The sequence below is a fragment of the Dermacentor variabilis genome, chromosome 1 (genome assembly GCF_050947875.1).
Source record: "Dermacentor variabilis isolate Ectoservices chromosome 1, ASM5094787v1, whole genome shotgun sequence".
In the NCBI taxonomy this organism is placed as follows: domain Eukaryota; kingdom Metazoa; phylum Arthropoda; class Arachnida; order Ixodida; family Ixodidae; genus Dermacentor; species Dermacentor variabilis.
This window is the reverse complement of record NC_134568.1, coordinates 222,739,336-222,754,585: the sequence shown is the minus strand read 5'-3', so window position 1 is coordinate 222,754,585 and position 15,250 is coordinate 222,739,336.

Below are 15,250 nucleotides of genomic sequence, written 5' to 3'. Positions count from 1 at the left end.
ATCAATGTCACGGTGTGTTCATATGGCTGCAGATGTTTAAATCTCTGGGAAGCATACTGAAGGAAAGTTTCATCGCAAGAATCAATTTCTGGGCACACTTGAACAGGTGAGCACACTTTCCTGATAGTGCTCGGATAGGGCAAGGTTAGTGTACTTATTCCTCTCAAAAACTTATAGGAATGCGGCGATACTGTGTGGAGATTGCATGCAAACACTACTACCTGTGTGCTGTACTGAATACGCTCTGAAGAAAGCAGTAGTAGCTGTTCATTTATAAACTTTAGAGCCCCTTTCTTCATTAGTGCTTCCTTCCAATGTGACTAGAAGGGAATGTATTGTAAGCGACAGGTGGCGATAACTACAGCGCCCCTCAGACAGCATGCAGAAGTTGTCCAAAATTTCCAACAAGGAGCTTACTTTGAGAACGGAGTCCGGTACAACAGCGTTACCAAGGTTCTTGATCGCGGAGCCTTGAAAGCAGGCAGACACTTGAAGGTTTTCGAACACCGTCAAAGGCCTTCAACCAAAGTTTACGATCGTCGGTAATATTCAAAAACATCGTGCACTTTATGGATCACAGTCCCCTCCACCGACACTGATGGCACTTGCAAGCGCGCCTTGAGTTCTTCGAGGGACAAAAATGGTCTCCTTCCTGCTCCGCTTCATATGAAGCCAATGACTCTTCGACAGCACGGGCCAGTTGGGAAGCTTCTAGTCGGCTCCTCTTGGCATCAGATGCTTCTCTCGTGCTGTTGCCTAGGGTTGAAAGGTACCAAGGATAGCCGGAAAAAACTGTGGGCACAGATCCACGGCGCAACTGCGGTACTCGCAATATAACTGTAAGAATGTTTCCTGTTCTTGGATCCGTGTATGAAGTCGTGCTTTCGATGCATGAAGCGTGGAAATGATCCGCGCAAACCTGCAGCAACGTACAAGAGTCTCGTAAACGCCTGAGAAGCCACTTATTAAAATAACCTATTGCTCTCCCCTTTGTGTAAGCGTGTTTACAGTCCGTGTGGGCACACTAAGTCTATCTGGGCTTCGGAAGTATCACAGTGAATGTGCTTAACAATTACGAGCAACCAGGAGCACACAACAAGACCATCAAGAATACTTACCTTAGTTTACGAAGTGGGCGCGAAGTCCTTCCTAGGAATGTCGCGTAGCCACTTCCTGAAAGTGTCGTAGTCTTTAGGGAAAGAAAACGTTTGTATCCTTTTCCTCGTATCGTAGTTGCCGGTGAACCCCGGCACACAACACTTATTTGGCATCTTAGCACCCACTGCACGTCGCGCACGGAAACAAAATTGCCGCAAAACAACAAATAAAAACGATAAACGTCACGCCGCTCCAACCAACCGGTCAGGAGCGTGAAAGAACAAGGCTAAATTCATGTCACTGACGCTGCGGCTTGTGGAAGTGTCAGCCTGCCGATATGACATCAAAATTTTGGGCACAGGTCTGAAAGACGTTCAGGGGGTAATGGCTGTGCCCATCTCGCCTGCCTGTAAGGCGACGTCACAAAACCGCGAAAACTTACCGCGTCAAAGTGACGTGTACGCGTTAAAGATGTAATATGCCGAGCAAAACTGAACTTTTTTTCTAGTAGCCGGAGAGTGCCCCGTTCAGAAGGAATAGAATATGGCGTCCCGCCGATCGCTCAGGTACTGGCTACTCGCACCTACCAGAAAGCATGGATTTATTTGCGTATAATAAAACTTTTTGCGTGGCAGTATAATGTTATCAAGCCCCTTCGTCACGTTTACGAGATCGCTCTGCCAACTCTACTGAGAATTAGTTTTAGCCGCATTCTTAACCTTCCGCTGCACGCCGCTGTAATTTTCAGCCAGCCACCAAAATCTATGTAAGGGGAAACGGGCCAATCGCAGACGCCGGCACCACCCCCTTCATCTGGTTATGTATTTTCACCGAGCTGGCTCGGCCCCACCGAAACCCTCTTCACTTGAGCGTGCTCCTCGCCTCTTGTCAGCCAATTATAGATAAGAAAAACAGCTGAATGTAGGCAATGTTATTCGTTTTGAAAGCAAACAAAAGTGTCCTACAAACGAGAAGGGAGTACGATTGGGCTGTTCACACAACGCTGCGGGTCACCGCCCGATACTTGCGTCGGCGGTTACGTAAATTTGACATCAGGAGATTGGAATAAAACAGACTGGAATAGTTTTACATTATAAGTGCTATAACAATAAAATTTAGTTCCCCACATTCCGACGCGTGACAGCCCCCATGCAGTCATTACTACCAGCAATATACCTATAATTGCAATTGTCCGAAGCACGAGTTTAAGCGATTCGCAATAAATTATAGATAGCGGCAAGGAGCGCTTCATTAACTCAGCATAAGAACTTCAAGGAAAAGTAATATGGGGGAAGTTAACTCTAAGTGTACTTACTCTATTTGGGGCAGCTGTCCCAGCACCGCTCATCACCCAACACTTGTGGAGCTCCACTGCACGTGTTTACACAACCTTGCTTTAAAACATGAGGATTTTCAGACACTACCACTGCCAAATTAAATATCAGGGCACAAACTTCTCGCCAGATTATATGACTGATTTTTTTTCTTCTTTGCTCACCGGAGCAGTTTAGAAGGATGCTATGGCACGAAAGGTGCCATTAACGATGTACGTGCCTCATCCATTCTCTTTAGTTTGTTCAAGTTCATTCCGAGGATGGTGGTTTTGCGTACAGAATAAATCGCCATGCGCGGCCAAGATTTCGTCTTCATTGGGCGCGGCAAAGGAGCTCGGATGTCGCTTTAATGAGCGCCTTTGGGCGAGTATAGAGAGACGAGGACACGTGACGTCTGGATATTAGGGAAACGCTTCTACAGTTTGCGCTTACCCGCATAGAGTGTCTGCAGTGAGCGTTTTCGCCTAACAAGGGAGCTGTGCAGCAGTAAACGCCCATAACGAAAATGTTCATTCTGGTATTTCAAAAAAAAGGACAGTTTCCCTCTACGCTGAAAAATAGGAATCTAATCAAATTCTCGTTCAATACGCGCTGCCTTCGATAAAGATAAGAAACGTGAGTTTTCTCTCTCTCTCTCTTTTTATCTCATTATTCACAGCACCACAAGGGTGTCCCTACAACTTAGCCAACTTTCTTTCGCTTATCATAGAACAATGTGTGTTCTCAGAGGAGTACCCGCGGCGGTAACCAAGTGGCTATGGCGTCGCGCTGCTGAGCTCGAGGTCCTGGGTTTGAACCCGGCCACGGCGGCCCCATTCTTATAGGGCGAAATGCGAAGAAAAGGAATGAAAAAAAAGAAAAAAAAACGCTCGTGCGCTTAGATTTAGGAGTCTGTTAAAGAACACCGAGTGCTCAAAATTAAGTCTGAGACCGTCCCTACGACGCACTTCATAATGAGATGAGATTGTGGTTTTAGCACGTAAAACTCCAGGATTTAACTTGGTATAATTGGTCCTGTAAGGCCCAAACACAGTTCCACATCAAGGGAAATTGCGAAAACTTGTTCGCCTTCATGTCTGGCCATAGAGAATACATTTGTACAAGAAAGAACGATGAAAGTTATTTGAGATAAAACCCAACTCGCGAATTAGTTAACAAATTAGTAATTCAGTTGTTGAACAATGCACAACTGAAACTCACCTCTAGCACCTCAACTCTGCGTGAAGATTCCTGTTCCGAAAGTTCCATTTTGAGGCGTCATAATCGACGAAGCACACACCTATGATACGTTGGGGGGTTTAACTTTTCTAGAAAAGTGATTGTGCGAAGCTTAACTTACTTTCGTTCCTAACGAATAATCTGTGCCTTTCCAAATATTTCAGCGTATATCTTTACGATGTTGTTTTGGTGTGAGAATCATTTTTCAATGCCTACCGTGTTAGTCGCATACTGGATAAGAGCAGCAATCAATGTCACCCAACAGGAGACGCTTGGCTGAAAAAAATACTTAAAGGGCCCCTGAAACGGTTCGGACAAATTTTGTAGACGCGTAGAGTACAGCTTAAGTAGAACATTCGCACCACAATTTAAGTGAAGCGTTACGTGTTAATGGAAATACACGCGATTACAAGCTACCCTCCTCCATAGCCATGCTTTTCCTCCTCAACTCGTTCGCCGAGCGATCGGGGCTAAGCTCCGCCTTCAATAGTTGCGCGTCACGATGCGATGTTACATCGTCCACTTCCGGTTGTTTTGGAGCCCGCCCCCCGCTCGCGCGAGACCTCTCCGCTAGCCGCTTGGCCGTTGACCCAAAGCGAGAGCTATCGAAGCAGCGTGCGTTGCGAGCATTCTGTCGTAGCGCCGAATGTGTCTGGTATTCCGGTAATCACACACTAGCTGAACGTTTCGACGGAACTGTGGAGGCATAAACTCAAGGTGATGAAGGAACTTTAGCGTAGACGTGCGTGAGCTGCCTGATCGGCCTTAACCAGCCAAAGAAAGAGCTAATATTGCTCTAACCAAGTATAAACCATTTTAAATATTTACAAAAACAACGTGTTAACGATTACACTCCTGCGAGAAATTTACACCAGCAGCAAAGAAGAATACATTTTGTTACTGCTACTGTGTGTGGTTGAGCTTTATGCCACCAGGTGGCTGCACCGTGCAGACCATTCACATTTACGCTTCTGTTCAGCCCCTCAAACGGCACGCCAGGGGACACGGCCAGGCCCTGTCCCCTTGCGCATGCGTTTACCCTAATACCGGACTCGCGAAACGCTATTGCGTTAGCAATCTTCCGGTGTAAAGTGACGGCCACAATCGCGCAAATCCTTGCGCCGATCGGATAGCGGCAGTCCGATACGCTGCAGCCAGTCCGCTCGTCTACTGGCTTGCAGAGGGACACGGTGTCGCAGCTTGACATACTGCCAGTCGCTACGTTTGCAGTCCACAACGCAACAAAGTCGAACCATAGCGCTTGCGAAAAGACAGACCGACACTGACGGCGGAGCTCTCGTCAAAGACGGAGCACGTTGTAACACAAGCAGGCGACATTTGCTGTGTGCCGGAAGTGCTTAAGTGTACTGAAAAATTGTTCTTGTGCATTCTACTTTCTTTTTATAAAAACAAATTAACTAACATTGCAACTATTACGAACATCATTTGTTTACCATAGGGTTGGAAAAATTATCGATCACGCGCCCTGGTCAGCTAATCGGATAACTCGCCCCATGACGTCATATGGGTGATTTCCGTCATATGGGTAGGGGCGGCTTAAAATTCCGCCGAGCAGTGTGCTGCGATCGGCAGCGATGTGCATTTTAAAAGCTTACAATAATTTACACGCTTTACGCGGAGCACTTAGATGTGTCAATTAATGATCAGACGGACGTACTCTAACGACTCAGTACGTTTGTAGAAAATCGTCAAAATTGTTTCAGGGTCCCTTTAATATAAATTTCTTGACCATTTCGCACCAATCGCACCAATCACGCTCGGCTGAATATCTGAAGCAGATCTGAAATAAATCACCCCTTGTGTCTATGCATTGTGCTGCTTGGTGCTTTTCCTCGTCGTTTGCGGGGTAACGTTTTACCGCTTCCTTTATTATTTTGGCGCACTGGTGTTATATGTCCTGAAAGAGCGTAGATAAGTATAACTACTCTTCTGGATTGCTGCAAGAGAACCCTCAGTAAATGCTTTTGCCCGAGCTGATAAAAATCATGGTACAATCCAAGAAAATATTGACGCAGCCTTTCAATAGCCTGAATGAAATTCGCAGAACATCAAAAATCAGAAGTGTCCTTGTAACATTGAAGCCAGGAGTTAATTATGTAGAATGTAGCAAATTAATTGTATACTAAAACCTGCACTGCATATGATACCGAAAAAGACAGTTTACACTATCTCATAAACTTACCCTAATAAGATCGCTAACAAAATACGGTATGATGTCAAGACGCCACAACCGAGAACTGGCTGAACTACCTGCATGAGTGGGACAATAAAAAAAGATGACAGAGACGAAAAAATATGATATGGCGGTTATCGCGAGATGGAATCTGTTTGCTACTCAGTAGGAGGCCAGTGTGGAAAGGAGGATATGCAAAGAAATAAGGTTGCAGAGAAAATAGGAACGCAAATCGCGCAGAAAACCGAGAGATGACACGCGGCGCTGTTATTCATGTCGCGGGTATAATACTTGAGCTCACCAAGCGCGGTGAGCGGCGCTTGAAAGATTGCCACGATAGTGTCTTAGAAAACACACTGACAAAATGTAGTGGAGTGTTGATATAAGCCTGCCCACAACAATGAACACGTACCCATACCGCAGCCGTCAATTTTCTCTCTCGCAGATGTAGTTTTGCTATGAGGAGAACTTGAGTTCATTGGTTCAAATACAACTTTACCTTTTCACTTCCTCGCTAATTAAATTACCCGCTCGTTAACGCCGCTATGTATTTCCGATGAACGGTTGTGTAGTTGCGAAAATTTTGAATTTAGAAGCCCATAGCGTAGTTGTGAATACTGCTGTACGCCTCGTGGTGGCGGAATGGGAAACCGAAAGAAATGTGCAGAATTTATTCGGGTTACTACGTTACCGTGGAAACCGACGGGGTCATCACGGGTTGCACTGAAATTATTAGTGAGCTGAGGAAAGTAGGCACGCTCGTCCCAGTCTGGCATGTTAGTCGCTGAATGCAGTTATTACAGCGTAAGCAATTATGGGCTCATTCCAACAGCCGTTTCGGTTGGAGATGGTGCCCGCCCCCGCCGCCGCCGGTGTCCGTAGCAGCTATCTCCAGGAATGAGAAGAAAGAAAGATATCCGGTTCCTACCACGATCGAACCCGGGGCCGCTGTGCGGGAGCCAGCTACTGTTCCACTGAGCCAAGTTACCTTTTTTAAATTTTTTTTTATTGTCTGAGCCATGCCAGAGCTTGCTAGCTTGGAGTGAAAACATGCCTTAGAGAAGCGTCCTAGCGCACGAGGAGACAAGCGATGCGACATGCGCGCCGCGAAGCGTCGATATGTACACAGTGTGTATTGCAGCTGAATATTATTACACCAGGTGGCACGCCATGTAGCTGTTGCATAGGTAGCGGTACAAGGTAGATGGAGAAGGTTTGAGGAAGAACAAGAAGATTAAAGAGATGTATACAAAAAAAATGATAGAATGGAAAGCCATGTATGTATACCTGATTAAATCAAGCTGGCTTGGTGACTGTGTCACCGCAACATTTCAAAGGAGATGCCAATAAATCATCATCATCATCATTAACATCGTATCGTGTCACTTGCCTTGCGATATCAGAGGTGCGCCCTATGCATCGCAGTTGCATATTATTACACCAGGTGGCATGCCATGAAGCAGTTTCATATGTAGTGGTATAAGGTAGACAGAAAGGTCTTGAGGAAGAAAAGGAAAAAATAGAGACGTATAAAAATGGATTTAATGAAAAGAATGTATGGCATAATTGATTGAATCAAGCCGGCTAGGTGAATGTCACCGCCCGTTTAAAAGGGAATGCCAATAAATCCTCGTCCTCCTCCTCATCATCATCTTCATTAGCATCGTATCGTGCCACTTATCACGCTATGTGAGATGCGCGCCGCAGAGCATCGATACGGGGACACTTTGTATTGCAGTTGCATAATAATACGCCAGGTGGCACGCCATGTAGTAGTTGCATGGGTAGTGGTATAAGGTATATAAAGAAGGTTTGAGGAAGCAAAAGAAAATTTCATTCTAGCACAAAAATGCTGGAATGAAAAACATCTATAGCATACCTGATTATATCAACCAGGCTAGGTGACTCTTTGTCACCGTCGCGTTTCAAAGGGAATGTCAATAAATCCTCACCACAGCATCGTATCGTGCCATTTGTCACGCGATGTGGCATGCGCGCTGCGTAGCATCTATACGTGCAAACTTTGCATTGCATTTGCGTTGTATTCCACTGCAGGTGTCCCGACATGTCGTAGGTGCATGTAGCAAATGCACGCTGCATGTAGCTGGGCCCGGTTAACGCTAGGAGGCTAGTTGACTATTTGTCACCGCCTTGTTTAAAAGGGGATGCCAATAAATCATCATCACCATCATCATCATCATCAACAGCATTGTATCGTGCCACGGGTCAAGGGATGGGACATGTGCGCCGCGTAGTCTGGATACCATGTATCTGTACTTCGGTACACGTTATGGCATCTCCTCGCAAGGTACGAACCGCTGCTGAAGTAGCGAATCCTAGAGCTGCGCGCGCGGCGGCAACTAGGCAACGTCAGACTCAGCAGACCGCTGTGCAGAGAGCAGAACAAGCCGCAGCTCCCCGTCAGCGTCGGGTGTACAGTTTAGATCGTTCTCTTGGAAATGACATGAAAAGACTTCGCCGTGAATACCCTCTAGTGCGCGCTGCCCAAAATGGAGCTCCTACGGAGTCGTTCCCTTACGCTGTGACTGTGCTGTGTGTGCCGCGCAGGTCTGTGGCTTTTTGCTGTCGCGTGCTTCATAGATTGGCGGCCTTGATGTTCGTGTTCCCGGCACGCGGAGGTAGGCGTCGAAGCCAGCGGTGTTGACTAATGTAAGTGCTGTGTCGCAAGGACTAAATGCACTTCCAGCCTCTACTGGTTATCATGCGTTCGAGAAGTTAATAGATTTCCCGTATAGTCGGAGCAAGGTCGGAAGCCAGCGGACTTTGGTCGACACTGCCGACAATCGCGACATTGACCAGGCGGCAAAACTTTGGAGTTATTCCATGAGTTTTGATATTTTTGAAGCTCTGACAGTGTTTTATTATGTGTGTCACGATGCCCATACTGCCATTGAGGAAAGTTGTGGTGGAAATTTGTTTTATTGAAGTCTACGTCGTTATGCCGTCAGCTCTGGACTGAAACCGTGTGCTCGGTGTAGAATTTAAAAGTATAAGGAGTAAGCACTAGGTAGTTTTCTGAAGCTCTGCCTGGTCAATAAAGGCCAGGATGACCATGACCATTTTGACATTGTCCGATGGTCGTTTAGGGTACTACAATAGGTAGATGCTATCGGGTAGAAGCTCTGACGTCGTTTTGTGTCTTCGCGTACACCTAAGAGTCGTCCCACGTCTTGCAGTCTGGAGTTAAGGCAACTTGTAATGCTTTATCTCTGCTTCTATTGATTCATTCGTTCCTTTTCGGACTTTTGCATGGATTTCACGGCCCCTTGCGATATGGCCTGCCATTTGGTTGCCATTGTTGTCTACCGTGTCAGCATACTCTGCCAGATGTGCTTCGAATCAAGTTAATATTCTCGTCTTGAACTTCGGAAAGGCGTTTGGCTGCGACACCATGACGTTGAAGCTAATATTGCCCCACGTTTCTTGGCATGGGCCACTGCCCGACAAGTGAAGGTGTGTCCCATGGTGGTATGCGCCTGTCTGTTTGTTCGATTGAGTATACCAGGTGCTGCATTATCACTCTGCGGGCTGTGGAGCCCTGTAAATGAGTGTTCTCGGAGTGTTCTCAGCACTGCCCTGTCTAAAAGCTTGTTCATTTGTGCATACGTACCAGCGAATGGCGAGGTTAGCAGCAGCATTGCATTTTCAGTCGCCTATAGCTTTCCTGGTATACCCCACTCTGGCAAGATGATGATGATGATGATCCTCTGTACAAACGGCACATACCCGCCGTGAAGGATCGGCCAGGAATTTGGCGGTTAAGATAAAAATGAATAAAATGAAAAATTCAGGATAAAAAATTATGCAGATCCTACGCACTGTGGAAATCGATGTAAGAGGAGCTCTCCGTGCTAGATGCTTTGAATGATGATAAGTAGTTGTGATGTTGACGGCTAAAGCTTAATTTCTTCAACGTTTAGTCTACCACGAGAGTGGTGAGTTGATGTTAAACGTTACTTTGCGTGCAGCACTGTTGTTTGTCTGCGTAGTACACAGAACACACAGGGAGAAGTGTTTGCTTGAGGCGTTGCTGTACAACATATTTCATATCCTCTGAGAGGATTGAGCATTGTCATTGTCTCACATGGCACATCTCACCGTGGCAGAAGTATGAAACTTGGATTATCGGGATGTACGTGCCAAAACCACAATCGGATTCTGAGGCATGCCGTAGTGGCGGACTCAGGGTTAATTTTGATAGCGTGATGTTCTTTAATGTGCCCCAAAATCTAAGTGCACGTGCGTTTTCTATTTCGCCCCCGTCGAAATTCGGCTGCCGTAGTTGGGATCAAATCCGCGACCTTTGTCAATGCCATAGCCGCAAAGCTACCGCGGTGGGCACATAAGAGTTGATTTGACGGTGGACCGCTTCCGTAGTGTCACCTGCACCCTGTGGTGCGCTTCAATTAATGTGGATCTGCTTCTGCACACCTTGCGTAGTTTGTCCACTTGGCATATTTGCATGGTGTTTATTTTTCAGATGTAGCAGCAACGTACTGCACCGTACCTTGAACTTAAGCTTATCCAGTTTCCCCGCAACTTTTCTTGCCTTCTCCCGTCACCTTCGCCCTCCCCCCTCTCTTGTATGGGAACTGCCTCTTCTCCTCCCTCCTCTCTACAATTCCCTCTACGTTCCCTCTGGACTCGCACGTTAGTAGGAAGGGAAGCGTTGCAGTTTCTGCAATGCTTCTGAGGGGAGTCACGGATAATTACAGATGTCAAGAGGCTAATGTGGCAACGCCCAGGGAGCTCAAGAGGGCATTGTGCACATTCGACGCGGTGAAGTGAAAACCAGTTTTTCGCATCGCCTTTCCTCTCTGACTCGCCCCTGTCAGGTATGCACACGCTCTGAACCACTCCCCGACGCGGTGTGCCGGACAGCAACAGCCAAAGCAGCCACAGCAGCAACAGCAGCAGCAGTGGGAAAGTCGAAGGAAGAGGCACAGAAAGCTTCGCTTTAAAAATAGGGCAAGATGTATTCTGCCCGGTATTTTCATTATTATAATTAACTGTTTTAGGAGGGCAGCTGATTTCAATCAAGCATAAAGTTTTTCACCGCAGTGCAAACATTCTCGTGGCTGCAACCCAGTGTGGAAGCTCCAAACAAAGGCAAGACGGGGACGTTCATGACGAGGCCAAGCTTGTTTAAAGGGTCTTGGAGCACGCGTTTTTTTACAGAGGAGAATCGTCGGCATTAAGAGAGGAAGTGATCAATTGTTTCTGGTTCCCCACACTGAGTACACAAAGGAGATGCCGCCAAACTAGCCCTGTGTGCATAGAAATTTAGTGTCGGGATGCGGTAGCGTAGCCTTGTTAACGTAATCTCTAATTTGCGTGTTGGGCAAGATTTGCGGCTCCAAGGGAATAACAGGTGGTGGTAGTCAGAATGCGAAGCCACACTAGATTTATATAGCTCATTCAACATTGTGAATATCCTAAACCTAGCTGCAGCGATATAGGCGGTTGGGGGAATGGAAGATAGTAAAGGGCCACCCTGGAAAGCCTTTGTTAGTGAGTCTGCACATTCATTCAAAGGGAAAACTTTGTGCCCAGTCACCCTAATTAATTGAATCAAACGCAAATGAGACGGAGCCAAGAGATATAATGCTTGCAAAATTTTTGAGTCGCTACACGTTGTAAGCGATGAACATAGAGTGAGTATGTGATAAGAGCTACTGATAACATAGAGGGGTTCAAGTTGCGCGGTGCTAAAACTACAGCTAAGAATTCTGCTGTATAGATAGGAGTAAAATCAGGAAGTCTAATCAAACAGGACCAATTTAGCGAGTGAGAATAAATTCCTACAGCTGCCTTTTCCTTGATCTGTGAGGCATCTGTAGCTGTTATAGCGTTTGTCTGAATATGACTCAAGTGACCATCCAGCTAGTGATTGAGAATTCGTAATATCATTGGTAGCGTTTCTCTTCGCGTCCCCGACCAATTGTTTCTCAGCCGTCGTAATATTCCGAGAGCACGGCCCCCCCTTTGTAGCAGCATACTCAATATGCGGTAGCCAATTGAGTTTACTGTCATAAATCACCCCGAGGAACTTGATTTGTTACACTTAGGCAATTAATTTGTTCTGATAATAGAGAGATAGATACACTGGACTCCTTAGCGGAAAGACCAGCACAGCACTCTTGTTAACGTTTAGAGATAGGTGAACTCCTTCCAGCCATTGTTCAGTCTGGTGAGATAAGCTTGCAATGTTCTGTAAAGAGCGTGAACGTCGTCTGCAGAAGCAAGAAATCCACTATCATCTACGTAAACTTATGTGTTTATGACAGCGTGACAAGGGATATCACTAAGTAATATATTGAAAGACAGGGGAGACAAAATGGCACCTTGAGGTACAACCCGGCTCTGTCAACCTTCAAGGGGCGATACCATTCCTAACACAGAATTCTCTCCCCCTCAAAAACTCGGCTGTTCACCTTATATAGTACTCGGGAAGATCTAGTGCATTCATTCTGTTCAACAATATTGAATGCTCGACACTGTCATAAGCTTTGGCGACATCTAGCATGACCAGTGCAGCACATTGCCCGTGGCGCTGTGCAAGATAAATTCGACTCTCTATGCCTGCATGCGCCCACCAGATGAACAAGCCTGGTCTAAAACCAATTTGGCAAGGGCAATTTGGCAGGTTCTGAAGTAAATTAGATAGGCCGAATGTTCTCCAGTGTCCCTGATTTTTTAGTAATAATATTAATTTAGCGAGTTTCCATTGCAATGCTACCCAAGCCCTTTCTATAGAATGATTAAAAAGAGCCAATAGGTCATCAGGATACTCCTTATACAAAATCTTTATCATTGCGGTGGTAACCCCATCCGGACCGGGGGCAGAAGCCGGCAAACATACAACCATTAAGGCCAATTCCAGTAATAACACCTCGAAATCGTCCACAGAGCAAAGCAACAAAAGCCGACAAGGCAGTCAAGTTGAAAGGCGATTCTCAAGCCCTTTGCCAATTTGTTCCAAGAACTCAGTAATTTCACTCGACGTGAGAACAAGTGAGTCAACTCAACATTAATTGATGGTTGAATAATCTTGCGTGATCTCAGAAAGCGGAACAATGTTCCTCTGTTGCGCATTTGGGACACCAAATCAAGATGTCTGATGTTATACCCGTCTTTCACTTTAGAAACTGTACGTTTAAAGGTGGCCGCTATGAAATTGTAGTCGTTCCAGTCTGTCGGACACTAGTGATGTAAAAGCTTCTTCCACAGCTTTCGTCCGCCTATATTCTCTAATGCATTCGTCATTCCATCATTTATTCGGGCTATGGCTTTTACTCGAAGGCATTACAAGTCTAGATCGTTTTCCAGAATCCTCCAATACCAAGCATAAACTATCAGCCGTTGATTCCAACTAGTATGCCTTATTGAATTAAACGCTGCTTTCAAATGAGTCTTAAAACGAGAATAATTAATAAAACTTCTCTTTTGAAGCGCCGGAGGGGTTAGCGGGCCTACGAGTTTAAAAAACAACAGGCATGTGGCCACAGCTTGTGGCACAGGGAATCGTTGACTATACTGATACAACGATATTTCTTCCAGAGAACATGAGGACTAAAACAGAGCGAGACTGTCCTCGGAGAAACGTAACTGCTCCAGTGTTCATGCAAGGGAGCCCATTGTCTACTCTCCATTTCCAAAGTCGCTTACCACTGGTTCGTTTTGTATCCCCAAGATACATAGTGTGAATTGAAATCACCAGCTAAGATTACATCTATTCCGCAGTTTGCTATAATTGAGTCTAAGGGGTATATGTCTTGAGCCCCCACAGGAAAGTAAAAATTTACGACTGTGAAAGGTTTACATCCAGGCATATTTATTTCTACCGCAAGTATTTCGCTGTGGGGGGCCATTAACGTGAATACTAACTTTCTTACGTGGAAAAATTTACTTGAGGCCCATATTACGATACCTCACCCTAAAGTAGGACAGTCCAAACGAAAACATCCATAATACCGGAAGTAAATTTTTTTCCCTCTATACAGCCAAGTTTCTTAGGAAAGTATGGTTATCACGACAAAATTTACGCGTGACATGAAGGAAATCTGTTCAACCAGCAAGTATAGAGCGACAATTCCACTTACGCACTCTCATCGGCCCTCGGGCGGCGACAGCACCGAAGTGGGAACCGCCCTCTCCAAAATAACTGTAGGGTCTGTTACCTCGGCGACGTTAGGGCTTTTCTTAGGTCTTAAGAAGGGGGGGGGGGAGAATTTCAGGCAGCATCCTAGGGGGACCCATGACGTTTATGAGCCCGCAACTCCACATACATGCTCATTGCCTCATCTGACTCCAAGTTACTGGGACGAGCTACATTTTATTCCTTATCAGGGTAAGAAGACTCAACATTTTCCGTATTCCCCAGTGGCAAATTCGAGAGGTTGAGCTCAGGTACCGCATTAGGTTTTGACATTGCAAGAGGCACAGAAGTTGCCTGCACCAGCTGCATTAATTGTACAGAAACAATTTGCGATATACAAGCAGTGTCACTTTCAACGAGCCCTTCCATGATTAGGAATCGACTTTTCTACCGAAACTGCAATCGCTTCTGAAATGGTTGAATCCATGGCTGGCTGCCACGCTACAACGCCAGCGTCACCACGTGTCCTTTCCTTTACGACGACACTGGTCTCTCTACGGGAGCAACGCCTCTTATCCATAACCTCAAGAATTTGAACTTTCTGTACTCGAGAAGGACAGTCGGAATTATTAGCGCGATGGGCTCCTGCACCTATAGGCAGCACTTCTCTGTCTGAGTGACGCACTCATTGCCCGGATGTCCCTCACCACTTATCCCGCAACAAAGACTAGGCTTGCAGCCACCTACGCTGTGTCCAAAGCGCCAGCAACTACGACACTGTAATGGGAGCGATGCAAGATGATCTACATGAAAACTAGTGATGGTATTGTATGGTATGGTAAACCTTTATTGAGGTCCTGCATATCGTGAGTCATCACGAAGCGGGCCGCTCCCACGTGGGAACCGGAAGGCGAAGCCTCTCGGCCGCATCGTTGGCCTGCTGGACAGCCCAGAGTTAGTCAGCCAGAAGAGGGCTGCGGAGAACCGCCTTCCCATCTGGCGGAGCTGTTATCAATGATAGAGCTAATGGTGGCAAGATTTTTAATTCTAAGAGACGTGATGTACTTGCAAACGTAGCAATCATAGATTCTGTAGGTACATGTGCGTTATCAGTCATGCAGTTGCACCGATAGATGTCGATAACACCTGCCGCAGAGAGCTCTTCTAGTGTTTCTGACAGACTCGGTCGAGAGTCCACACCATGCACTATTCCCTTCATGTATGCCAGATGAGGCGGAATGAATGCGTTCACCTCGACGGAGCCAAATGCTACACGTCTCGTCGGGC